This window comes from Rattus norvegicus, chromosome 4, assembly GCF_036323735.1.
Source record: "Rattus norvegicus strain BN/NHsdMcwi chromosome 4, GRCr8, whole genome shotgun sequence".
Taxonomy (NCBI): Eukaryota; Metazoa; Chordata; class Mammalia; order Rodentia; family Muridae; genus Rattus; species Rattus norvegicus.
In genome coordinates this window covers 126,537,622-126,564,128 of record NC_086022.1, presented here as the reverse complement: position 1 = coordinate 126,564,128, position 26,507 = coordinate 126,537,622, and the positions used below count along the sequence as shown (strand labels likewise).

The 26,507-nt window shown below is 42.8% G+C and overlaps 1 protein-coding gene across 6 annotated transcripts in view; it reads left to right on the top strand.

The window, feature by feature from the left end:
- The window catches only part of Prickle2 (prickle planar cell polarity protein 2), a 345,220-nt gene that overhangs the window by 207,858 nt on the left and 110,855 nt on the right, over nucleotides 1-26,507 (top strand). Inside the window, 1 exon segment of one of the 6 annotated variants that reach the window (NM_001415881.1) lies at nucleotides 16,731-17,298. The gene's annotated coding sequence lies outside the window, so the exon portion shown is untranslated. 6 annotated transcript variants of the gene reach the window in all.

The window sequence follows — 26,507 nt, the reverse complement described above, 5'->3', positions numbered from 1 at the left end:
CAGAGTCAGAATTGGCCCTAGACCACCTCCCATTTGACACAGTGACTGTGACAGAGATCCCTGCAGCTGGGGACACTTTTAGATCTTATAGACTATGGCTACCTTGACGATTTACACATTATATCCTATACATTAGTCCTAATGCTACCAACTTCTCTAGATTAAAGCATATTTGTGATACATGTTAATAAGCCCTCTTAGGGCTCATTTCAATCTTTTCAGGCAGCTGCTTTCATTTTATCATTACTCTTTTATGTTTTGACCTGGTCATTTACTGATCAAAGTGCTAACTAGAAGATCTTTTTCAAAATAATGTCCTGTCCCGACAACTTCCTGTGTGGAGGGGAGATGTGTGTTATTAGACGGAATTCCAGGAATCTCCTGCAGAGCTCAATTTAGCCTGGCATAGAACAGACCCAGAGGAGGAAACAGATATACCAGGAAAATGTACCAATAAGGGTGTACTGGCTGGTTTTATGTGTCAACTTGACACAAGCTGGAGTTAACACAGAGAAAGGAGCCTCAGTTAAGGAAATGCCTCCATGAGACCCAGCTGTAAGGCATTTTCTCAACTAGTGATCAAGGAGGCAGGACCCAGCCCATTGTGGATGGTGCCATCCCTGGGCTGGTGGTCTTGGGTTCTATAAGAGAACAAGCTGAGCAAGCCGGTGAAAGCAATCCAGTAAGTATCTTCCGTCCATGGCCTCTGCATCAGCTCCTGCTTCCTGACCTGCTTGAGTTCCAGCCCTGACTGCCTTTGGTGATGAACAGCAATGTGGAAGTGTAAGCTGAATAAACCCTTTCCTCCCCAACTTGCTTCTTGGTCATGATGTTTGTGCAGGAATAGAAACCCTGACTCAGACAAAGGGATAGGCCAGTTTCTCAGTTTTAGGAGGAAAACTTTTGCATACTGTGGTGGTTTGTGATGGTTTGAAATTCGTGGTCCATGGGAAGTGGCATGGGAGGTGTGGCCTTATTGGAGGAGGTGTAGACTTGTGAGAAGAAACGTGTCACTGTGGGGGTAGGTTTTGAGGTCTCCTATACTCAAGCTCCTCCTAGTTCAGAAGAGAGCCTTAAGCCAGTCTTCTCCCAATTGCCTTCTTATCAAGATGTAGAACTCTGGTTCTTCCACCACCATATCTGCCTGCACACTGCCATGCTTCCTGCCACAATTATAATGGACTGAACTTCTGAACCTGTAAGCCAGTCCCAGTTAAATGTTTTCTTTTGTAAGAGTTGCCTTGGTCATGGTGACTCTTCACAGCAATGGGAATCCTAAACACCTACATAATACATCATGAGAAGTCTGCCTTCCAGATCCTCTTATTAGATGCACTTGGCCTACCATAGTTGGTAGATGGGTCTATATAGGACCCCCTTTGCAGGGTAATTATAGTAGCTAATATCTACCACGAGCTTTTGGTATATCTATCTGATACTGTGCAGGGTGCTTTATAAGCATAACTATGATTATCAACCATTGTTTATATGTTTAAATAAAAGGAATCTTCAAAGCAAAATAGTAATCAATTTGTCTATCTTTACACACACACACACACACACACACACACACACACACACACAATGGGAGGTGGGGGCAAGCAAGCAATAGAGTAGGCTGGGAATAGACATATACTTATTGATTCCAGTAAAAAAAAAAAAAAAGCTAGTTCCATACAGCAGGACTTTGTTTCAAACAAAAATAAATTATTTATCTTCTGCAGCAAGCTATGAATAGCTGGAAAGGAACATTTAAGGTTAAAGAGGAAAAAGGCAGACTGCAGAGCAGCAGGTTAGAGGATGCAGATGCCATGGCCGTACTTGTTATTCCCTGTCTCCATCAGTCATGGACCGCAGGTGTGGCAGTCTCAATGTGCTATAATCAAAACACAAATAAGTTACATGGTCCCTCAGCTTCTGCCAAGGTGCTCCATCCCTCCAAGGAAGCTAAAGCCTCAGTGGTACAAGGTGCTCGCCGCATCAGTGACTGGCACTACCCTGACAATCTATGCCATAGCCTCAGCCTCTGAGCTCTCTGCATCCCTCCACCCCCAGTCTATACCAGGTAATGGCTGCAGAGGCTAAGATCGGTGCCCTCATTAAAGCAGCCAATGTCAATGTGGAACCTCTATGGCCTGGCTTGTTGGCAAAGGCTCTCACCAGTGTCAAATTGGAGGCCTCATCTGCAGCTGGGGTGGAGGACATAGGCTTGGTCCAGCCACAGGATCCTCACCACCTATAGACAGTTCTGCCCCATCTGGAAGAGAAGAAAATGTAAGCCTGAAGAAAGCATCTAAAAGGTCGGGTGACCTGGGTTTGGTGGTTTTGACTAAACCTCTTGTTAATATGTTCAGTAAAAAGCTAAAGCCGATGTGCCTTGCTTTGTTTTTAAGTTGTGTGGAAATGAAGGGTTGGTTGCTGTTTTCAACACTGCGTTACTGGGAAAACAGAGGTTCCATTTTGAAGTTCTTCGTCTCGTTAAATAAAGGATTTAGAAACAGATTCAGAACTCCAGGACAGTCTGATTAGCGTGTAGAAGAAAAGCAGCTCTTCTCTCTTACGGGTAGGTGAAGAGTCCCTGCAGCTGCCAGGAAGAGGTCTGCAGGGATATTATGTCTTCAAGTTAGGGATGGAGAAAAAATAGAGAGGGCCTGTTACGAAAGGAAAAGTACTCCCGAGAATAGAGGTGGACTCCTTAGCTGAGGAAACACCCCTAAAGCTCCTTTTATCCCTGCTCCTTCCCACTTGGCTATCTGGGTTTCTTTTCCCATATATTCCTTGGGTGATGCTGGGATACGGAAGGCTCTCGAGCTTCAGCTGCAAACTGCCTTCCCTCACCTGTTCATCTCGATGTATGCGCTTTGCTGTTGCTACTCTGTCATCTCACATGAAGACATCATCAGCTATTACATCTTATGGCCAGCCATTAGCCAGGCAGTAGGTCGTGAGCACTTAGTCATCCATTCATTTAGCCAGTCATTATGGAAGGACTGTGAAAGGAACCTAGTGAGCAGGCCCTGGAATTTATGGGCTCTCACAGAAACTCATCTGTAGTGACAGGAAGGAGATAGTTCATTAAGGGGGAGAAACAGAGTGGCCTGGAGGTGTGCTTTGTCTTCCCTGTGACCTGGCTCCGAGAAGACAAGGGCGGAGATGAGATCTCCAGTGGCCTTTTATGCAATAACGCATCCCTCGCCTCTCCCAGGTTTGTATAGCATAGGCTTTTCTCTCTTGGCTGCCAGTCCCACCCTCTTCCTCATGTTCATCTCCGGAGCATCCTGTGCTGTTCCCCTGCCCCAGGACTACTACATGTCCTGCCTTTCCAAATAGGAGTCTAGTTCCACAATGAGAGTATAAAAAAAGGGGGTGGTGAGGAACATGGTAGACCCTTTGATTGACAGAACAATTTGCTGAAAAGCACATTAATACATATTTTAAAGGCAATCACCTAAGCCTTCTGGAACATTTCCTAAAGGCATGAAGCCTGATAGTAAAACACCTAATCATGAAAACCTACTAAATCGTGCAAGGCAATGATCTAGTCTGGGGCATGCGAACTGCCCTCCTCTTCCCTCCTAACACAGATCAGTACAATGGGAACTCTAATCTGCAAGTACACAGCCAGGAACCAGAAGTCTAGAGCTATTGTTTGATTTTGGGTGGGGCAGCTCTAAAAGATGGACAACACCCTGCCCTTGCAAAGAAGCCTCTCTTTCATCAGATCAAACTTTTAGGCAATTTATTGCAAAAGATGTTGTCAAGCACAATAGAACAATCAGCCGGCTGTGAGTACTAGCTAACAGCTAACTGCTATACCAGTACATTCAGACTAGACCAGTTGCTCATGCCAGCTGTGCTCATGCCCTCTGCCAACCACCACTGAAGACAAACAGCTCCGTTTAACCTCCCCAACCAGTCACTAAAATAATAAGTCCTGCTGGTCATCACTGCACTTTGTAGGCTTCACTGCTAGCTGAGATTATTGACTGCTTTCCTCCCTGGGAAGCTGGCACACCTCTGGATACTGTAAGAGCTAGTCCACAGGGCATGGAGGTCGGTTCTAGTTTGATTCCTCCAAATCCTGGGACTAAGTCGTATAATGCCTTCAGCAGTCATGGTACCCTCAAATTCTGAAAAGCAGCCAAAGGCTATAATGACAGCCTTTATCCTTTGGGGGGGTTTCTTGAGCTTCCCCAACAAACAACTCAAAGGGTGGTCTCCTGGTTTCCCCTGACTGGCTCTGAGGTTTTTGTTGATAGTCTCAGCTCTTGGAGGAATAGTGTCACCCTGTGCTGTACTTTTATTTAAACTATCTATTCATCTCTCTATTCACACATGTATACTTATATACTTTATATGTGTGCAAACTTAAGTAGACATAAAATAATGTGATTCCAAACTCCCTTAGCATCCCTCTTCCCTCCCCCAAAAGCATTATCCCACGTGGTGCACTTTATATATTTTTATGTTTCTATATATGATAAACATATACATACACATATATCATATAAACATATATATGATAAATGTGTACATGTATTACATGTTTTTAAATAAACATAAAATATTAAGATTTCCTATGACTTTTTCAGTCATCCATAGAGTTCTTTATTCCTCCTCCATTGCTTTCTCTCTCTGTTGACCTCTTTTGCCTCTCTTCAGTTAAAGTCCCCCCATTTTCCCGTTTCTCCATTTATAGCACCTATGTCCTACTAACTCCATCTCTAGAATTCCTTCCAACACACACAGACACACATATAGACACACACACACACACACACACACACACACACACACACACACACACACACACCCCATGCAGTCTGTTTTTATTTTTCTGGTTTCTGACATCAGTTTGGTTCCACATTCACATCAAAAGCACTAGGGTCTACAAAGAAGGCAGAGCATGTGGCATTTGTCTTTCTAGGCCTGGACTGCCTTACTCAGTATGATATTTTCTAGTTCCATCCATTTACCTGGTGTGGGTGGGGGAGGGGGTGTGCGCATGCGTGGACCACATCTCCATTATCCATTCCATGGACGTTGCAGTTGTTTACATTGTATAGCTACCATGAGTTGAGCTATGATAAACATGGCTGAGCAAGTGTCTGGAGTAGGCTATTGAGTTTGCGGGACAGATGCGAATGAGCGGTATAGCTAGCTCATGTGGTAGATCTGCTTTTAGCTTTTCGAGGATTCTCTACACTGATTTGTAGAGTGACTTTACAGTTTGCAGTCCCAGTAACAGTCATTGAAACCACCCTCCCCCATCCCCATATCCTCGCTAGTACTTGTTATTAGCTGTTTTCTGATCCTGCCCATTCTAAACAGGGTAAGATAAAAATCTCAAAGTAGTCTTAATTTTCATTTCTCTGATTTCTAATAATGCTGAACACTTTAAAAGGTATTTCTTAGCCATTGTTATTCCTTTTGAGAATTCTCTGTTTAGTTAGATGATTCATTTTTTTAATTAGATTGTTTCTTGATTCTTTGGTTGTTGTCATTGTTTATTAACTTATTCTGTTATTTCTGTTAATATTCTGAATATTAACCTCTATCTAAGATATAGCTGACTGAGACCCTCATTTAGTAATATGGTGTTTAATCTCAGTGAGTTGTATACTTTCTAATGATTTGTTTACTGTTGATTTGACGTTTGATTGCATTGTGGCCAGGTAAGGTACGTGGAGTTACTTTAATTTTCTGAATTTCTTAACATTTGTTTTGTGTCCTAGGATGTTGTGTGAGGAGTAGAACATACATTTCTGGGGTTTGGCTGGAATGCTCTTGTACACATGTCTCTGTTAGGGTGATTTGTTAAAATCATGTAATTCTGAAGAGGCTTATAACTGGTCAGAGCGCTGCAAATAAATAACTGTTTAATGCTCAGCCACAAATGAGACACTGAATCGCCCCCTCGAAGACCCAGGGAACCTGGCAGTCGTGGGAGCAGAGTAAATAGAAGGGGTGGAATGTTGTAGAAGGCTGTCTTCTGGGCACGATGTGGCACTCTCCTCCTCACAGCAGCTGTGACTACCTGGACAAGACCTGCGTGAGAGTGGGCCTGTTAGCATCACGCTGTGGAGTACCACTGGGGGCTCATAAAGACCTCCGTGCCCTGAAGATCTGGAGGCAGTGGAAAAAGGAAGCAATGCTTTTTGTCAGTAGTCATCAGTCTATGATCCCTGAAGACAATCCTAATGGAAACCACTAGGTCACAGACAAACAAACAAAAACCCCTAAAAACAGAAGAGGACAGTTGAGAAGAAGAGAGGGACCAGCAGACGTGAGAGGGACAAGAGAGACTACCAGTGAGCGTGAAAGCAAATGAGCACAGGCATTGTGTGCAAACAGGAAAATGTTGTACTGCGGTCTCTGGGATGCCCTGGGGGAGTGACACACTCACTCACTGTGCAGGTGTGAGGCCTGGAATTCAGATCCCCAGAACACACATGAAAGCTGAGTGGGCAGGACAGACAGCTGTAATCCTAGCTGGTGGGAGGTGGAGACAGGACCCCTAGAGGAAACCAAGCTAGCCAAATGAAATGGTGAGGTCTGAGTTCACAGAGAGGCCCTCTTCAGTGTATTAGACAGAGAGCAATTGAGAAAGACATAACATCACGTATGTGCATGCACACGTACCTCCACACGCATGCATCCATACACACGAACATACACAGTTCATTCCAACATAATAGATAAAAGCAAAAAAATTATATATAAATGTTATAATAAATCCCACCTTTGTACAATTATATATATATTAATATGGGTATATAATCAATGTGTAATTAATAACAACATCTACTGTTTAATTTAGTGTCCTCACTATCCTCCCGAGCCTCTCAGTAGTGCTACCAGATGGGAAACAATGTCTTTCGGGGGCTACTTCACCTCCAAACCATAACATTATACCATATAACAATATAAAATATTGAATTTGACAATAAGAACATAACCATTCACAAAGCTTGCATATGATAAATTTTATTTGTATGAAAATGCTGAATAGGAATATTTGCATATACAAAATAGATTAATGTTTGTCTAAATCCAGGATAGAGAGGCCACTAGGGAGCAACTTATTAGAGAGTCTCTTTGTAGGTCAGTTAAAATTCTAAAATTAGTCCATAGTAAAGGTTGTGAATATACTAGAACCATGTATTAGTTCACTTTAGGTAATGCAAATCGCATACTATGTAAAGTATGTCCCAGCAGAATGGTTTTAAGAGAATGTCAAAGGGAAAAAAAATCAGAAAAGTTTTGGTAGTGTTAGAAATGAGGAGGGGTTGTTCTCACATAGGCTCTCCTGAGAGCCACAGGGAAGTGCGTGGCCTAGATCTGGAAGGGCACCATCAGACAAGAGCAGAGTTGGATTTTGTGCAGAAGTCTGACACAAGCCAATCTCCCAAAGAGACCCACACAGAGGTGCCATTGTGTGAATACGCTAAAGAGAGGCGGCAATCCACCAAGAAGGTGGCTGAATTGATGTCAGCCTGGCTCTCCATACAGGAAAGAGGTGGCAGTGACATGGACGGCAGTAATAACAACAGAAGCAAAAGAAAGGCGTTGGGTGGAGCCAACATCTAACTCCATTGGATTAGGTAAACACTGGAAAATATTTAGTGTTCAAAACAAGATTAGCAAATTTCTTAATTTTGGCAAGCCATCAAGTATTTGTTGGAAACTATTCAAGTTTGCTGGAGCACAAATATAGCTATAGATTCCTAATGTAGATACATAAATACTATGTAGATATATGGATGGTATGATTGTATTCTGGCATTTGTGAGAAGACATGACGCAAACTGTATTTGGCCTTTGAGATATAGATTTTCCCTCCTATGACTTACAAGCTGAAGGGTGAGAGGAAGTAATATATAGATGCAATCTCGAAGGAATTTGCTCTTTTCCCATCGTGATGATGAAGTTCCCATTAGCTAACCTTTCAGTGTCAGAAGCTGAAGTATATGTGTGAAGGATATGGTACAAACATGGTAGTTGAGAAGCCTCTGACATGTACATTTAGATATGTTATAGCAGTAGATATGTAAGCCTGGAGTTGATGGGAGCAGATTGGGCTTCATTCACTAGCACCAAGCCAGAAGTTATAACCTTAGACCAGATCTAAGAAGCAAATGAGAATAGAAAAAGTAGAAACTCCACACTAGAGGCAGCTAGCTGTTCTCCTGCATGGAGCTCTCAGGGAGACAAGGATGAGCTTGGGAAAGAGACCAAAAGTTCAAGCCACAGGAGACTCTGGCATCTACCTTTTTCTCAATCTCCAAAACTTGTCAGAGTGTAGTAATCAGGGAGCTATAATTGCAGAAGTAACCCCAAACGCCCTACAATTTCCAGACAAGAAAATTTGTCAGACATTTACCTCTCAGCAAGTAATCATGGGTTGCCAGGTCACAGGGTGCCAGGTGTTTGGGACAGAGTACTAAAGAGCAACAAAAATATAGCACTTGCTCCAAATAACATAGCATTTAGTTAGAGTAACATTAGTTAAATCTTTATTGCTGTCTTAGTTACTTCCCTATTGTTGTGAAGAAACACCATGACCAAGGCATCTTACAGAAGAGTTTATTGGGGCTTACAGCTCCAGAGGGTTGGAGTCTATGATGGGAACCAGGCAGCAGACACAGGACTGGAACAATAGCACAGCGAGCCTACATATCTACAAGTAGGAGTGAGAAAGAGAGAGCTAACTGGGAGTAGCATGGGCTTTTGAAAACTCAAAGCCTACCCTCTGTGATTCTCCTCTTAATCCTCCTCAGCAGTTCCACCAGCCGAGGACTGAGTATTCAGATATTAGAGCCTAGGGAGTCATTCTCCTTCAACCACTCCCATCGTTATTAAGGGAGTATCACCACCACGAAGAATGAAAGAATGAAAGACGATGCCATAGAATAAGAACTCTAAAGGAAAGAGCCTCTGAGGTAAACCCCATGTGTTCTTTCTTTGTATAAAGCAATCCACCAGTTAAAGGAACAGAGAACAGTCTGTGCTCTGTGTTTTTCTTAAATCATTTTCACTATATTATGCTCTGAGTAAGATAATAACACCTGGACTTTGAATGCTGTGAGGCTTGAATTAAAGGAAGGACCATAGCTGCTGTAATGACCCAGGAGTAGATCTCAGTTATGGATCCTTGTTCTATTAGTAGGTCTGAATGGTTCATGGTGATAAAAGTTACATTATTAGATGAGGACTAAGTGACATCTTCTGCATAGAGCACCTGGCACTTGGCTTCTTCTTGTTCCCTGTGAAAAACCATGTCACGTTGTCCATCTGTGATGTTTTTCTCTCCCAGGATAATTTGTCCAGGGAAGATCTTTGCTGTCTATTCACTACTTTGTGAGGCAGATAGTTTTTTTGGGTCTTTCTTCTAGGGTACTTTATATTTTACCACAGTTCTCTCAAGAGAAGTGCCTCTGTGGGGAAACCCAACTAATTAAGGTCTAAGTCTACCATGATGGGATAGCTTCTCTAAGCTCTGTGCAAAATGGAGAACGTCCTCTTTTCCCAATAAGAATCTACCCAGCAAGTACCTGGGGTTCCTGGAATGCCTCTCCATACAAATAAGGTATTCACAGAATTTTAAACTCTAACCAATGATTTTCATTTACCCTGAAAACTCCTCCCCACTCCCCAAGGTCCATATATAACCCCGGTTCACCCAGAATAAAGTGTATGTATGCCAACCCATTCCAAATAAAGGTATGTGTACAGGCTAAGACTGGCTAAGGGAGCTGTTTCATTGAAAATCGTGAGAGAAGGCCTTTGTCTAGCAGAGTTGTAACACCACCTTTTCTCTCTTGTCCCCACCCCCACCTCCTTAGCACTAACTCTCAGCTGAACCGGAATCATGCAGACCCTCACCCATTCTGGACTCTCCTTCCTTCTTCCTGCCCATTGCACAGGGACATCGACACCCTGAGAGGGAGAAAGCTAGGGATAGGGAATTGTAGCTGGACCCCAGCAGGAATACCACAGCTGGCCCCAAAGTGTAGCTGCCCTTGGAAGGTGTGGGTGCCTTCAGAGGTGTAAGCATCCTCTACAGTGAGTGGCCTATTCTGTACAGTAGAAGCCTGAATTTCTAGTTCAGTTGATGGAACCAGTAATTCAAACAGCTGCCAGAATAAATGCAGCTACCTTTTTTCTTTCCTTAATTAAAAACCTATTTAATTATTAGCATGTCATGTCAATTTAATGATATGTTAATGAAAGCATGCAGAAGTAAGCCTGTTTAAACCGTTGACATAATTTTTAACTTTTTGGTGTGAGTAAGCATAGGGTTTAGTAGCCTTTTATTTTGATATGTACAGTATAGCTTGTCCATATCTCATATTTTAATTAATATAATTAAAATCGGATAAAAGCTGATGTTAAAATTGTATGCGTTTCATTATTGGAATCAAGGCTAATTAAAGTATATGAAATGTGGCAATTCTTAAGATGATAAGAAAAATACAGGATATTGTTTTTCTAAATTTAAAATGCGGCAGATGGCTTTTCATGAGATCTAAAATTATCAGTGATCTGTGGAGGATTCATAATAGGGGTTTTTCATACACGGACAAAGTAAAGGCCTAGGAAGGCCTTCTTGTGTCTATCATGAACGATGTCATCATGTGTTGTAGCAACAATACTTTTTGTGAATTTCTTTGAAAACTATACAGCTTGACAAGTAGTCTACAAACATTTATATATTGTGGTTTTATCCACCTCACCCCCGCCTCCCGACTTTGACATTGTATAACCTTGGCTTTCCTAGAACTCATTTTGTAGACCAGGCTGGTCTCAAACTCAGAGATCCTCCTGCTTCTACCTCCCAAGTGCTGGGAACAAAGGTGAAAGGTGCATATAGGATAGGCTGTCAGCACCACAAACATGCACTCGGGAGACAGAAGAGCTAGATTCCATCCAGATCATGTTTTGGGGCTCTTGCGTAAGACACTGAATTTCCATTGGGAAAGTGGTCAGAAGCCATTGAGGACATCTCTCCTGAACACTTCCTTCTGGGAAGCTAACTCCATCACTGTGAATGCCTTCTGCCTCTGCCTCCACAACAGAGATGCTGCACATTTTAAACATGAGTCCCTTGAAAGGTAGCTTGGTGTAGAGACTGTTGCTTGAGTGATAATTAAAAGTCAGAATATATATTTTCATTGTCTTCTCTGGATCACGTGCTGTTTGGGACTACCCAACGAATACGGGTTGTTTTCGCATGCTAAACTTCCATTGTTCTATGGCATCCTAATTTTAATAGATTGTGCCTTTTAAGTGTCTTTATACAGCAAAAGTTAAAGCTGACCTGTGACATGCCTTACAGATGTGTTTATGGTCTACGTTTCCTGGTTTTTGGTACACACACACTTGTCAGCCTCCTTGCAGTTGAATGACGTCATAGAACTGGCTTGATCAATCAAAGCGATATTATTCATCTTCAGGATGAATCACATGGAAGCCTATTCATGTCTCATTGCTTGCGTTGTTGGAACTTGGAAATTACAGGTTTGAAATCAGAGACACACCAGGGAACTAGGATAAATCTTTGAGTCACAGCTTGGAGGGAGGATATCTACAAAGCCTATGTTCCCTGCCTGTCCCCCACTGTCCCCCATCAGTCATGCCTGACTGAGAACTCAATGCTACTTGGGTTAAACCACAGAAATCTGACATTGTCTGATATGCTGTCATTGGGTCTGTCCCTATTGATGTGACAGTTCCTTGTTACCTTCCCCACCCCCATTGATGTCTGATTGTCAGAAACCCTCCATTATTTTAAACTACGTATCCACAGGAGTGCGTATATGCACACACATGCAGAGTGCACACTTGAAAAAAAAAAGTTAAATGATTCTTATTGGATGTGTGGTTTGAAGGTTTTGTAATGTCTCTTAGTAGTAACTAGGATTTCATGGAAGGTCCTGACCTTAACCAGCTATGATGGTCTTTATCTTTTTTAATTTCTCCAAAAAATGAAAATACCATCATATAACTGATCCATACCAGCTCTTACCTCAGTGCTCAGAAGCTTCCTTAGGTTCATTTAAAGTTCATCCTTCATTCCACTCATCCCATAGGTATTCAGTATCTATGGGGATGGAGATTAAAACTTGTTCACTACACCCTTCCTCCTAAGACCTTCTAGGCTGTCATGGTCCTTGCCGCCACTAACCTTCTTTTTCTCTATGCTATCCAGCTAACCAGACTCACATAGCCTTCCCTTGTGATTCTCTAATTCAATTCTAACCAGTGCCTGCTGGAGTCCAGGATGATTTGCTCTCCCAGTGCATGGGAACGGTCTCTTTATTACCTGCGATTGTTATCCTAGTGCTGCCCTGTATCCCACACCCATGTTGCCAAGGTTTTTAATTCTCTGTTGTTTTTTTTTTATTAATGCCTATCTTTTCTACTGCTACTGCTTTCCCTCCTGCCTAGATATTAAAATTTGACCTTGGCAATTTCACCAGAAATTTTTTCTATTTATAGCTTCTAAATATCATATCATGTTTAGGATATGCCTTCCTCATAGAAAATTGTTTCCAAAAAAAAAAGCAAGAATTGCTTTGACCTGAAGTGCAGACAGTTTCCCTGGTCCTTTTTCTCTGGTTCAACACAGTTTCACTTGCCTTTCCCCTTTCCTCTGTGGCATTGTCACTTCTATCGTTTTCCATCTCCCCGGTTAAATACAAAGTTCTCAATGTCAGCATCTGCATCTGTTTTACTGGCCTTTAATGGGTTCTTGATGGGTTCGCATGCCTTGTACACATATTGCCCGCTCTGCTCTACTCTGCCCATGTGTGTCTACTCATCAGGTTGTCCTCTGTTTTTAGAAGCACAATCCACACAGTACAAGCTCATCCATATACCAGGCCTCCGAACTTTCCCAGTAGCTCTTGCATTATCTTGCTGAATATGTAAAAAGTATTTTCAAAAACTCAACAGAATTGTCTCTGGAATAAAGAGCAACATCATAAGGAATTAATCTACGTGTAGACCATTACTTTAACAATCTATGCATTCCTGATTCATAGATATCCTGCTTCCTCCGTACACTGAGCTTTGGAACACCCCTTGAATGATAATGATATCTAGATTTCCTATGGACCACATAGGTCCTCTCAAAACACACATTATATCCCACTCTAATGGCTTATTTCATTGTCTTCCCTTTTCATTACAAAGCTCTTGATGGCTGGACCCATTTCTGTGTTGGTGACTCTAGCGTCCCCAGCAGCTTGTGTAATGTTTGCTTCCCACAAGATAATGAGTAGATGAAGCCCACGTTCCAGAATTATGCAGGTAGACACTAGCATAGGGGAGTGGATGCTTGTTCAAATTCCTAAAAAGCCTTAACTTCGAATTTTGACTGTCAGCCTTTTCCAAAGACAGTGATGGATGCTTTGGTACTTTCTTGGGATGCTGGATGTGGCAGTGAGCTCCAGTTCTGGGGCAGCCTCGTGGTCACAAGAAGAAACACTGCCACTCTGAGGGTGCTACCGTTAGGTAGCTACGATGCTTGGCTGGTCAGGTATTTCAGAAGCATGTAAACTTACATTTCAACTCTTTGCTTTACTAGGGGCCACCTCCCTGTGTGTGAAGGAGAATCTTTGGTTTGACCCAATATACAATTTCAGAAACAGAAATGTCTCCCTCTTGGTATTGATCAGTTTGGAGTTGTTTTGTTTTTGTTGTTGTTTTGCTTTTGTTTTGTTTTATGCTTTCTTTGCCTACATTTTTAGGAGTCGAAGGTGTTTGTGTTAGAGTATATGGAATAGGGCTTATCCACATTAGGTGGAAATTTGAGGGTATACCCTTAGGAGTGGGAGTGATTTTAAAGTCTTCCTTTTAACCCTTGAAATCAATCAGTTAAGCAGATAGTCCCCCAACAGCTCTGTGAAGCTAGGTCAGTATTATTTAGTGATGGAGGACTTACCTAGCATATGCATGGCCCACCCAGAGTTTCATCACTAGCAGCAAGAGAGCCTCAGGCTCCAAATCAGAGAAATGGACCCCAGATCATCCATTCTGAGCTCCATACTGTGTTACCAGTTCTGTACCATGTTATGAATCCCATGCTATAGTACCAATTCTTATGAAATCTGTAGCCTTGTCTTAAATCTGTTCTAGCTGAAGATGAGTCTCAAGTCATTTTCTCCATTCTAATTCTCTTCCCCATTGTCAATCACTTGTGAATCACATCTCATGATCTTCAGGCAGTAATGCCGAGAAGGTCAGAGTGTGGCGTGCCCTCTTCATCTGACAAAACTGGGCCATAAGCAAGTTGAAAAGACTTGACCATGGCCACTCTGAAGTTGGATGTCACCACTTCTACTGGGCCATTGGTGGCTCTAAATTATTTTATTAAGTGACCTCTTGAAAAATAATGAGGGCGGGCATGCTTGGAGTTCTGTGCAGTGGGGACCTAAAACAGAGTATGTCTCATATTCCATTTCTCTGGGTAAAAAGTTATTCCAAGTCCCATGTTGTTAATCATAAAGGTCTTCTGTGAACCAGGGGGAAAAAAACCTTCTGGAAGAAATGATTAAGCATTATTAATACAATTATGCATAACAAAAGACATAATTTACCTTCTCACCATCCAACAAAGAAAGTCATTTGAAGCTTCAGAAGCTCCAGCTGAAAGGGCAGGTCTCATCACAGTGGGCTCTCTGGCAGAGGTGGGGTGGGGGTGAGAAGCTGCACTGGCTGCTTTGTCCTCAGGGACCTCAGTGCCTGATGGACTGGGCCTCCCTCAGCCTCTGCAGCTGACAGCCCCCTCCCTCTCACAGGCATACACACACACACACACACACACACACACACACACACACACACACACACACACACACCACAGCCCTTGCCTGTAGTTTTTCATTGTCTGAGGCTCAGGGTCCAGACTGCTGTTTTGTACCTATTGTTTACCTGGCCTGGGGACTAACCGGGAACATGGAAAGAAAATTACTTTAGCACAATAGGATATGACAATGGAGAAAAACACTCAGAAAAACTCGACAACCCTGATAGATTAAACATCTAGGTAAATTTTTCTTGCTTCATTGAAAAGTCCAAAAATTATCATTATTTATTAGACTGAATGGCATTTTGCTCACTGTCGCCATAGTTGAGTAGTTCACGTTTGTACTGCTATTATCGCTCGTTGGTACATAAACTCAGTGAGTGCAGAGGCTATGAAAGTGCCCAGTCTCCATAGCCTTGCCTTCAGGCATGAGGACCTAAACCCCAGCTCCAGAACCCATGAAAGAAAAGTCAGGCCTGGAGGCTCCAGCTTGCCATCCTTGTACTGGGAAGGCAGGGACAGATGGACCAGAAGACTCCCTAACAAGCCAGGCTAGTCTACTTGGTGTCAGGCCAAAAAAACACCTGAGGAACGGCGCCAAAGCCTATTCTCTGATCTCCACGTGCATACATATATGCACTCACCCCCTCACAATCACACACAAGCACACACATGCACACAAATGCTTGTCTGATGAGAGAATGGTACACATTAGGTCTGAAGACCTCACAGGTTAAATTATTTGTCTAAGATCACTTAGCTATCAGGAACTAAAGGCAGAATCTAAACCCTCATGTTTTAACTCCAGACTTTTGTTTGTTTGTTTGTTTTGTTTTTCCTTAATTGCTTCTGATTATTTGAACAGCTTCTTTTGGTACAGGAATATAGAGAGCTCAAGGTATTTAAAGCCGTTCCTTCTAAGACCCAGCAGTGAGGTTCTGGCTGGCTGAAATCCCAGGGGCTCATGGGGAAAAGCCTGTCCCCACTCTGCCTGATTTCTGACCCGTAGAATAGAAGCCAAGGGGACAGTGCTGTCTAAGTGCCTGAGGGTCCTCAGACTCTTCTGCCAGGTTTGTGACAATGTTATCTCCTGTGCTCACTTGAAATTAAAGTTAAGGAGTCAGGAGTTATATGTAACCTATTCACAGCCCAAGCTAGTGGGAATGCATTTTATTCTGGGGTTCATATAATCCCAAAGGTGACTTGATCTGGAGCAGCAAACAGCTGACACCCTAGAATGAACATTGAAGGGAAAAGAAAAGTACAGCATTTGAAAAGAGAGAGAGAGCATAGCGAGAGAGAAGAGAGTAGGGAAGGTGGGAGGGAAGGAAGGAGGGAGAGAGAAGAGAGGAGAAGGGGAGTGAAGAGAGAAAGGGAGGAGAAGGGGAAGGAGGAGGAAGAGGAAGGGGAGAGAAAGAGACAGAGACACAGACAGACAGACTGGAAGGAAGGAGGGAAGGAGCAGGGGAAGTGAGTGAGGAGGGAGAGAGATTGATCTAGTTCTGGCTGTAGGGCTGGTACAGTTTCTGGTCTGAACCAGGCACCCAGACTATAACTGTGCCCAGCTAAGATCTCTGGTATGTTGCTTTTAAAAAGAAGGTGGGGGCGAACAGCCATGTGTCTTTCAAGCCTCTCTGAGATGTGATTTTTTTTTTTCCCCTTCTTCTCTGCTCCTTTGGAGGCTACAGAGCTGAGCCTTTGCATTAGCAAAGGTTCCCCCACTACCCCACCACCACCCCCAATCCCCACTTCCTCCATTCCCCCCTCCCCCGCCGCTGCCCCCCAACACTTTGGTTTAGGGATTATTGATTTGGAAGGCGAGGCTAATTTACATGTAAATAAATCTCAACCCTGGGCGGCCAGACTGGGACGTCCAGATGCTGTGACTGACTTGCTGACATCACAGCCTCATTAGCATGCGGAGGATGCAGGCATTGGAACTGCGAACAGCGACTTCTCCAGCTCTGCCAGGCGCTCCGTGACAGTTATTATTATTTTTTGGATGAGCTGCACATTTCCTGGTTCAGTGGCCCGGGCTTTGTGAGCAGCTGACTGGTCTCCCAGGTCTGGCTCAGGATCAGCTGATGACGCAGAGACTGGGGTCTGTGACTTCCTTCAGATAATCGTGAAGTCGGCGAGTTTAGAGGAGAAGGGTTCTTGAGAAGACAATTCCAGGACTCAGGCAGGCCTAGAACAAGGGCACAAGTCGCACTCTCTGGCTTGGTGGATCTCTAGCAGGGTCTGCTTTCAGGGAGGGCGTTCTCTCGGAGGGAATGCAAAAGAAGACCGGTTTGGGTTTGAGCCTGCTGCCTGCCTCCGGAAGGGCTCAGATTCGCAGAGACTCTGTAAAGGAGATGTTTGGGCTGCCTGGGGTCCTGCTTGCATTTTCTGGTACCAGCTCCAGGGGGAAAGTGAACTGGGGCAACTGACCAGATCAAGACTCGGTGGCGGCTTCTTCTAAAGCTTCGCGGCTCATCCTCTAGGAGGTGGGTAAGAAATTTTGTTAATTCCCAAAGCAAGCAGGAATGTGTTTAGTAGTCTCTGGGTTGAAGAAAATATTATCTCTAAGGCCAGGACGTATGTGGCTTTGGTGGTCTAGCACTTTTGTCTTTCCTTTGCTGATTAGAAAGTTCAAATGGCAAAGTGACTTGGCACAGGTATACAATAGGCATCCTCAAATCTTAGTGCTTAAGAAACAGTGTATCTCTAAAAGTGACTCTTTTTTAATAACAACAACAGTGGGGGTGGGGGTGGGGGTTAAAGAGCAAATACTGCTAGCATCCCTTCCCTTACCGATGCTCTCATTCCGGCACACATCCGAAACATCAGAGGTGCTGAGGCATGCACACTTCGCCAACTCTTCCAGATAAAGAAATGGCTCTCAAATTATTGAGGTTTAATTTTAGCTAGTCCCCTTGGCTTCGCAATGGTGACAGAGCTTCGGAATCTGACTGCCTAGCCTGCTGTAACACACATGGCTGTGTTTGTTCCCTACTGGCCTGTCTGCACAGTTAGTTCCTCTCACTAGCTTTTGATTTCCCCAGAACCAATCATAGTACCGTTGATCCGCCATGGAGGTTTGGAGCTGAAGTTCTGATTTTAATCTCCTTGTCATTTGCTGTGTGATCTTATACCGGGCTGTGATCTAGAAATACATATGCCAGATGTATAGGACTAGAAATATATATGCCAGATGTGGCGACATCCTCCAGAGTGGCTGGGGAATTACCTAGACTTATAGATTGCTTCCCCAAAGCTAGAGGTCTACTTCCACTGTGAACATGTGTGGAATCATGGGTAAGGGAGGGCTTTCATATGACTTGAATATAGAGGCATGGGTACCACATATAAGAGGCCTGCAATGTACGTTGCTTTGCTATGTATCTCTTCCTGAAGGCAGTTTTAACCCATCTCAGTAAGGCTTTAATAGAGGAAGCAGGCTTGTTTTCTTGCTAGAGGCCACATTGGCTGCTCTCATCCTGCCCCCTAGGAGACAGCTGATGACTTCCACAGATGATCAAGATGGAGCTCAAGAGTAAGTTACAACTTCGATAAAAATCACCATGTTCTGAAAATTGGGGTTTTAGTGCCTCTTGGGGGTCCTTGTTGAGGTTTTTCCTTTCCATCAAATGCTCTTTCCCCTTGGGACTTTTCTAACGTGAGAATTTAAGCACAGTGGCTTCATCAAACATTGTGTTCTTTAACATGTTACAGAGCAATGAGCAAAAGAGAGCCTCTTTGACCAGTACGGTTATTTTTGTAAAGACTTCCCCCATGCAATATGTGTGGGTTGGGGTGTAGTGGGGAGAGTTAACAATATGGGAAAGACAATGCTTTATAGAAGTGGAAGGAGAAGGGAAAGAACTCAGAGGTTAAATGATATGAGATGATTTTTAGGCAGGCTTGGAGCCTGAGATCTGGAGAGACTTGGATATCTCTTAGAGTACCCATTTCTGTGGAATAAGGAGAGGCGTGAGATCTGTGCGTAGCCTTCAGTGAGGTGACCTATAAGAAGCCCCCAGAGCTGGGTCAGCCATACTGTAAATGGCCTGGCAAATGCTAGCTCTTAGTCTTGTTCCTTCACTGACATGAGCATCATAACCATTGCTGCAGAAAACAAACCACTGAAAAGGTCAGGTATTCACTGTTGGGAGGTAAAACTGCAGAAAAGACGTGGTTCCAGTCACTGCTGAAGCCAACTCTTCTATTCAAAGGGACTGCACACCCTGTTGATGGAGTTAATATAATAAAGTCTATTGCCTAGGACTACTGCACTGGATGCACCTAAAAGATGGTTTAAGGAAAATCAGCCAGTGTTAGTTGGACTAGGTCCCCTTAAAAAGGGCCCCTGCCTCAGAAGCTGAGGGAGCTGTGGGGTACTTTAGGGTCTCTGGTCTTCTCCTTTCTTCCTTTCCTGTACTGATGCTGTCCTCTCTGCCCAGGCTGGGCCTCTGAGCTCTGTTTCACCTGCTGGATGACTCCTCAAAAGTTCCAGGGTGGAACTGGTGCCACCATCTGGGTGGTTTCAGCCTCTGGGCTATGGGAAAAGAGAAAATAATAGGTCTGCTTGCCTCTCTCTCTCTCTCTCTCTCTCTCTCTCTCTCTCTCTCTCTCTGTGTGTGTGTGTGTGTGTGTGTGTGTGTGTGTGTGTGTTCCCATTCATTCATTGCCATGACACCTCTTTCCCAGTGATCTGATGCAGCCACACATAGTTGGCCTGTTGTTTCTCCCTGCCCTCCCAGGGTCTACCTTTCTTCTTTCCTTCCCTTTCTTCCTCCTTTTCTTCCTTCCAGAAATATAACCCCAATGTCAGCTTTTGTGAGACAATTATTAAATTAAATTAGGGCTAGTGATTTGGTCAGTGACAGAGCACTTGCCTAGCAAGCATTTAGTTGGTCCCTGTCACCACAAAAACATGGTGGTGGAGTAGTGTAGGATTCAACAGATCCAGAGAGATGTCTGCTATAAAATCCGTTTTCCAGAAACTCAGAACTGAGAATTTGTACCTCCTGGTTGACGTGACCTTTAGTATATTGTATATTAGTATATTGTATAATGTTTTGATAATAATATAATAATTATAATAATAATTTGAGAATATAATGCCTGCCTCCATTGCCTTCTGAAAGCATTGGGAGAATCACTTGACACCTCTTTAAAATTTGCCTTTTGTCACAGGAAACTTGGAAATAAATCGTAACCTCTCCCCTGTCCTTGATCTCCTCCTGGTGACCACAACTTTATTTTTTCTCATTCAGTCTCAAACTGTGAACAGTAGGGGGCAGTAGATTTGATATTTGTTCATCCAAAATACTGAAATGCTAAGAAAGAAAAACCTCATTGGTGACAGAGAGGGTGACAACCTCTGGTTTCTAAACCCCAGTGTCTCAGGAGTGAGAGAGGCTCTTGCCCATCCACTCATTCCAAACGCTTCGTTCTAACGTCGTCTAAGCCTGTGCTTTCTGTTCACTGCTGTCATCAAGGATACAGAGTCAAGTGCCCTGTCTCTCAGATAGAATTCTGAATGGCATTTGGACAATGACTTTCTTTCGAGTGTGGTGGCCACTGATGCCTTTCTTCTCTCTGAGATGTTGTTACTTAGTAAATTGATGGGCTATGAACTATTACAACCTAAGAAATGGCTTATATAAGACTTTGGCAAAATCTGTTTTTCTTGATTGATGTAATTGACAAGCAGTTGATACTTGATGTTCTTGTCCCAACTTTCAAATACAACTTTTGAGCCAGGCAGTGGTAGCACTCACCCTTAATCCCAGAACTCAGGAGGCAGAGGCAGGCAGATGTCTGTGAGTTCAAGGCCAGTGTGTTTCTACAAAGTGAATTCTGCAACAGCCAAGGCTACACAGAGAAACCGTCTCATAAAACAGAAACAATAACAACAAAACCCACAACATGTTGGCTTTAATACCCCGATCTCACACTCACATATGTGTGTGCTTGCGTGTGTGTTTTGGAGGCTGAGTTTTCAGTATATAGGTGGCTAACTCCAAGGGAGAATTGGTGTTCTCGGGGGGGGGGGGGTGCCCCCTAACTGGTCACCCAATGCCAAGTGGGTTATCCTGAAACTATATACATATAAGCAACACCAAATGGCTCTCAGGTTGTATTATATATTTATGCATCCACACACATGCATACACACACACACACACACACACACACACACACACACACACCTATAATAATTAAGGACAAGAGATCATGAATTTGAGAGGGATCCAGGGAGGGATAGGACAGAGGGAGGGAAATGATATATTTATATTTTAATTTTAAAATGTTGCAAAAATAATTTGAATGAAAGCCAAGTTGTAGATGAAATGTAACTCGGTAAGGAGTTATGGAACATAAAGACAATGTTGGTTGGCAGTGTGGACATGAGCGAAGTGAGGGGTGACCTATTTGGGAATGTGTCACTGGAATCACACTTGCTCCTAGTTCTAGTGGGAACCTATAGCAAGGAGGCATATTAGACAGTCATTGTTTTCCCCTCTGTTTATGTTTTAATTTACTTTTTTGAGAATTTCATGCAATATATTTTCATTATAATCTTTCCTCCAACTCTTCCTAGATCCTCCCCTATTTCCCTAGTTATCCAATTTTATCCCCCCCTCTCTCTTTCTCTCTCTCTTTTTCTCTCTCTCTTCTCCTCTCTCTCTCTCTCTCTCTCTCTCTCAACAACAACAACAACAACAACAACAACCAAAAAAGGATAACAAAGCAGGAAAAAAAGAAAACTATGAAGTCTGATTTGTGTTGCCAACTACTCCTGAGAAAGGCGCCTGCTCTGGAGTGTGGGTATGAGTGTGGCTGTAAACCCTGCAAGCTATAAATAGCAAGCCATCTGCATGATGTGCTCACTGGTGCAGTAGTGGCACTCACGTTAAGGGTGTACCAGAGATTTCTACTCCTTCCCTTCTTTCCCACTCTGGGATATAAGCAATGCAGGGACTAATGGAGGCCTTTCCGACTTAGGATGTAGTGAGAGTTGAACTCTTGGTTGGACCTTTAGCAGGCCATCACCCAGCCTGTCTCAGATGACAGATGCCTGGCTTTACTTGTCTCTCCTCTTACACTGGGAACTTCACTGACCTCAACTCCGCCTTGATTTTCCTCCTTAAAATCAAACTTCATAAATATTGCCCAGCCCCATCCAGGATTAAGAGTAACCAAGACAAAAATTCTTAACATTTCATTTCGCCTAGGCAGCGTGCCATTTTCCCAACTCTTTTCTTGGCCTCTGTTCATCAGTTATGAGTCCTTGGAGATATTGATTCATGAAAGTTCCAGCACTCAACTGAGAAACATAAATTTTCAGTTTCAGAATAGTTATAGTGTACATAGAAATACATGCTTTTGCTTGTCTGCATTCTAGTATTTGGGTATATAGAAACAATAATATCTATCAGGGCATAAGGATCTACTTGCTACTCAACATGCATTGTGATTCACATAATTTACCTGATTCATACAGCTCTCATGTATCTAATTAATTACTTAATTATGTGATGAACATATATGTTGACTTGGTTGTCTGAGGTGGTTCCTAGGTGGTCTCCATTCTGGTTAACTAATTTGGGGTTCTTTAGAAATATGAATTTGTTTTCAGTCTTGGCTTTGCAAACTTGAGCAATGTGTTAGATCCATTCTTCCTCTATGAACGGAATCCTCTCCATTGAATATATGTAATATGAAATATGAATATATTTGTGCTCAGAACAAAGCCATCATAAGACTTGTTATCCTGAAGATGAGGGGAAGTCAGAGAAAGGGAGGCAAAGGTATGCAAAACAATTGGGCAAACAAGACTTCCAGAGGCTAAGGAACTTCCTCTCAGTTCATAAACAGTGAAGAATAAAGACGAGACTCTAATCCAGCATAACCATAGTCCCATGCTGAGTTGTGCCCACCTTTTTAAAAGGCTTCCTTGTACCTCTATGGTGCCAGGACTTATAGATATTTCTTTCCTTCTCAATTTTCTTTGCAGACCCCTCAATTAAAAACAATCTTGTTTCATAACTATTGGATTGAAAGCATTCAAGACATTGGCACAAAGGTGAATTTGACACCTACTGTTTTTAATTGGCTTATAGGATGTGAGTGGGAGATTGGGTGGGAGAGTAGGAAAGCCAAGAGGGGACATGTAGCCAGATGAGAGGGAATGGGAAATTCTGCCAAGCTGAGCGTTCCCTATGTACATGCCCCTTGGCTTCTGGGGAGAGGGGCCAGGGTTGTTGCTCAAGACCTTTGTCTAATGTCAATGGCTGTATTTCCTTTTGTTCTTCTCTCTTGAAAGAAGGGATTCTGAGTCAACTGATCAGTAAATTGATTCCCAGCCCTGGCCTTAGAGGGATGTGAACTTTCTAAGTGACGCTCCCTGGTACTGCTGCTTCAGAAGGCTCTGGGTTCTTATTTTTTATTTGAGTTATCTGCTTCAGGGCTTAGTCTGTACCTCACTGTGTGATGAAAGCAGTGAGGAGCTCCATGCTTCCTCCGTCCCATTACCTCTGAAGGTGCAGGAAGCTCGTCACATGTAGGAGTGATGGGCCATCCTAGGTCTTATTCAGGCTGGGTCCTGTGAAATACCTGTCTCATTGGGAAGCTGGGTGAAAACGTTGCTCAGTTGGATTGGGGGAGATGGTGGGGCGATGGCTCAGTCAGTATAGTTCCTGCCACATAACCATGAGGACCTGAGTTTGGAGCCTGAGATCCGTATAACAACCAGAAATCATGACACATAGCTGTATCCCTGAAGAGGGGAGCTCCAGGTTCCCTGAGAAGATCCTGAATCAAAAAACGGATCAAGCATTGACCTCTGTCCTTCACTCCACTTGTAACAGAAACATGTTTTTCCACTTTCACAGATGAGCATGCTCATAAGAATACATGTAGACACACACATGAACACACACACACACACACACACACACACACACACAGTAAAAAAAAAAAAATGCCACCCAAACAGCTCAGTTTGGCTAATGCCTTTTGGGAGTTGAAGAGGGGGAAAGCTGGTAGTTCCTGGGCAGAGCCAATCAGGAAGCCTGAAGCTATCTTCCTTTCCGTTTGTCAGCTGGTTGCCTAACCTGCCCCCACAATGTCCTTACAGCACCTTAGAACTGTTTACAACCTTCACTGATGAAGTGTGGCCATGCAGTGTTCCTGGCTGGTCACTGTCATATCATATGCTAGTTTGAATTTCTGAAACAGCATCACAGAGAGTAAGACATACCATTTCAAGATCTTCAGGGTGCAAGACAAGGTTTAAGGCTTTGGGGGAAGTCTAAATTCTAAGTCTAAGTACAGAAAGTAAGAAAGTATGTTATTTCTTTTTTCTAATTTAATGAATTTAAAGTTTTGCTTTGCAAAACAAGGAAGGACTGTACAACAATGAGAACATATGCAACACTACTGGACTTCACCCTGATAAATGGTTGTAAAGCTATGTCTTTAAAATGCTTTACCACATTTAAAAAAAATTAAGGTGGAAAAAGGTTTGTAAAATGATTTCCTATTTAAAAATTCATGAAGATACAATGGAAACTGGTATGTATCAAATAATAAATACATGCTTGTCTCTGTTCTGTACAATGAAGAATATTACCAAGTTTGAAAGGAAAAGTATCTTTTATTTCTGAATTCCATTTTTAAAAATTGATTTATAATTATATAAAACAATAATTAAAAGATGACTTCAATATACCCATTAAAGTGCTGAAAATATCATAATGCTCTTCCGTTGGGATATTCAGGAATGAATATGGAATATTTTTGGGAATGCAAAATATATGGTATTTCAAAAAGAAATACATTTAAAAATAACCATGTTATTTGAGAATTTTTGTACAGGATATTTTTATCATATTCTTTCCCATCCCCCCAACTCCTCCCAGCTCCTACTTTTTTACTCACCCAACTTCATGTTCTTTCAGAGAAAGTATTTTCACACTTAAGCAATTCAGGAAACCAAGCTTTCTCAGGCACACCACAGTACTGAGAGGACTGATGACCTTTGAAATGAAGTACAAAATCTTCTATGAATGTATATGTGTTCATTTATAAAAAATGCAAAGAACCTCAACTCTCTTCACATTCCAGAAGACACCAGGTCACCCCCACTTAAGAACTACTCCTCTAGTAGTACGTGGTTGAATTATAGTTCAGAGAACTCTCCTTGATTAATGGAGGACTAAAAACCTAGCAGTGTTCAGCCCATCAAGAACATGCCTCCTGTGCTCATGAGTGCATGGGATCTAATGCTGTATCCTGTTGGAACGGAAGAAGAATCCATGATTATAGATTCCACGTTCTAGATGGGTCAATTAAGAGCTGTGGTCTCAACACTAAAGCCATGGTAGCCCTTGCTTTTTCCTTTCCTCAGATCCTTTTGGACCCTTCATAGCTTCACAGTGCTCTTGAACATTTCCAGTGGGCAGGCCAGAGGATTTTAGTCTATCTGCTCTGTGAACATTTTAGTCTCTGGACTTTTATATATTGAATATTCAAAGCAAATACAGCATGACCAAAGGATACTGACATCATGCTGTCTCGGCAGTAATGATCATCCTGTCATTAGTCTTTTATGTACTTCATTTGCAGAGGCCAAAGGTCAAAGGTAGTTTTCTTTGATGTGATCTTTGTAATATACTTATTCATACCACATACCTGAGTCACACTACAACTGTGACCTCATAACAGTACACGTTTCAAGTTATTGCAAAATATAACTATTTAACAATTTTTTTTAATTTATTTTATGTGAGTACACAGTAGCTATTTTCAGAAAGACCAGAAGAGGGCATCTGATGCCATTACAGATGGTTTTGAGCCACCATGTGGTTGCTGGGAATTGAACTCAGGACCTTTGGAAGAGCAGTCAGTGCTCTTAACTTCTGAGCCATCTCTCCAGCCCCAACAATTTTTTATTTAAATTATTTGACTGATTTATTTACATTCCAGTCATTGTTGTTCCTTCTGTCCCCCCTCCCACAGTTCCTCATCCTATTCCTCTTCCCTCTTACCTCAGAGAAGATGTCCCTCCCCCTGCCACCAGACCTCCCACTTCCCTGGGGCCTCAAGTCTCTTCAGGGCTAAGTGCATCTTTTCCACTGAGCCCAGACCAGGCAAACCATTTACATGCCAATAATATCTTGTTTGCGTGGCTATCATGAGCATGTGGTTCACTGAGCGCTACCAAACCAGATTTGGGCAAGAATTAGAGATTTGAGTTGTTTCATGAACTACTTGCTGGATACTGACTGTTCTAGTTACAAGATCCTTGACCTTATGGAATTTGCATTCTGTAAGAAAAATCTGAGAGACATACCAACAAAGATAATTTCAAATAGTGATAACTGCTACGGGAAAATTAAATATAATAGACTGGGGAATGAAGAGGTGAGCACCTTTTTTTTTTTTTTTAAATAAAGGAGAGTCTGCATATTTGAGTGACGTCACAAGTGATGACAAGCAGACCAGCTGACCAGGCACTCAGGGAAAGATTTTCTAGGCAGAACAGCAGCTGCAAAGGTCTAATGGTGAGCTGGCCTCAGCAAGTTCAAGGGACAAATGCAGGCCAATATGGCTGCAGCATTAACCAAGACTGTGAGTGGAGAGCAGTACAGCTGGACAGAGAGGACTGAGACAAAGTCCACGGGGACTGATGACGACAGTTAGG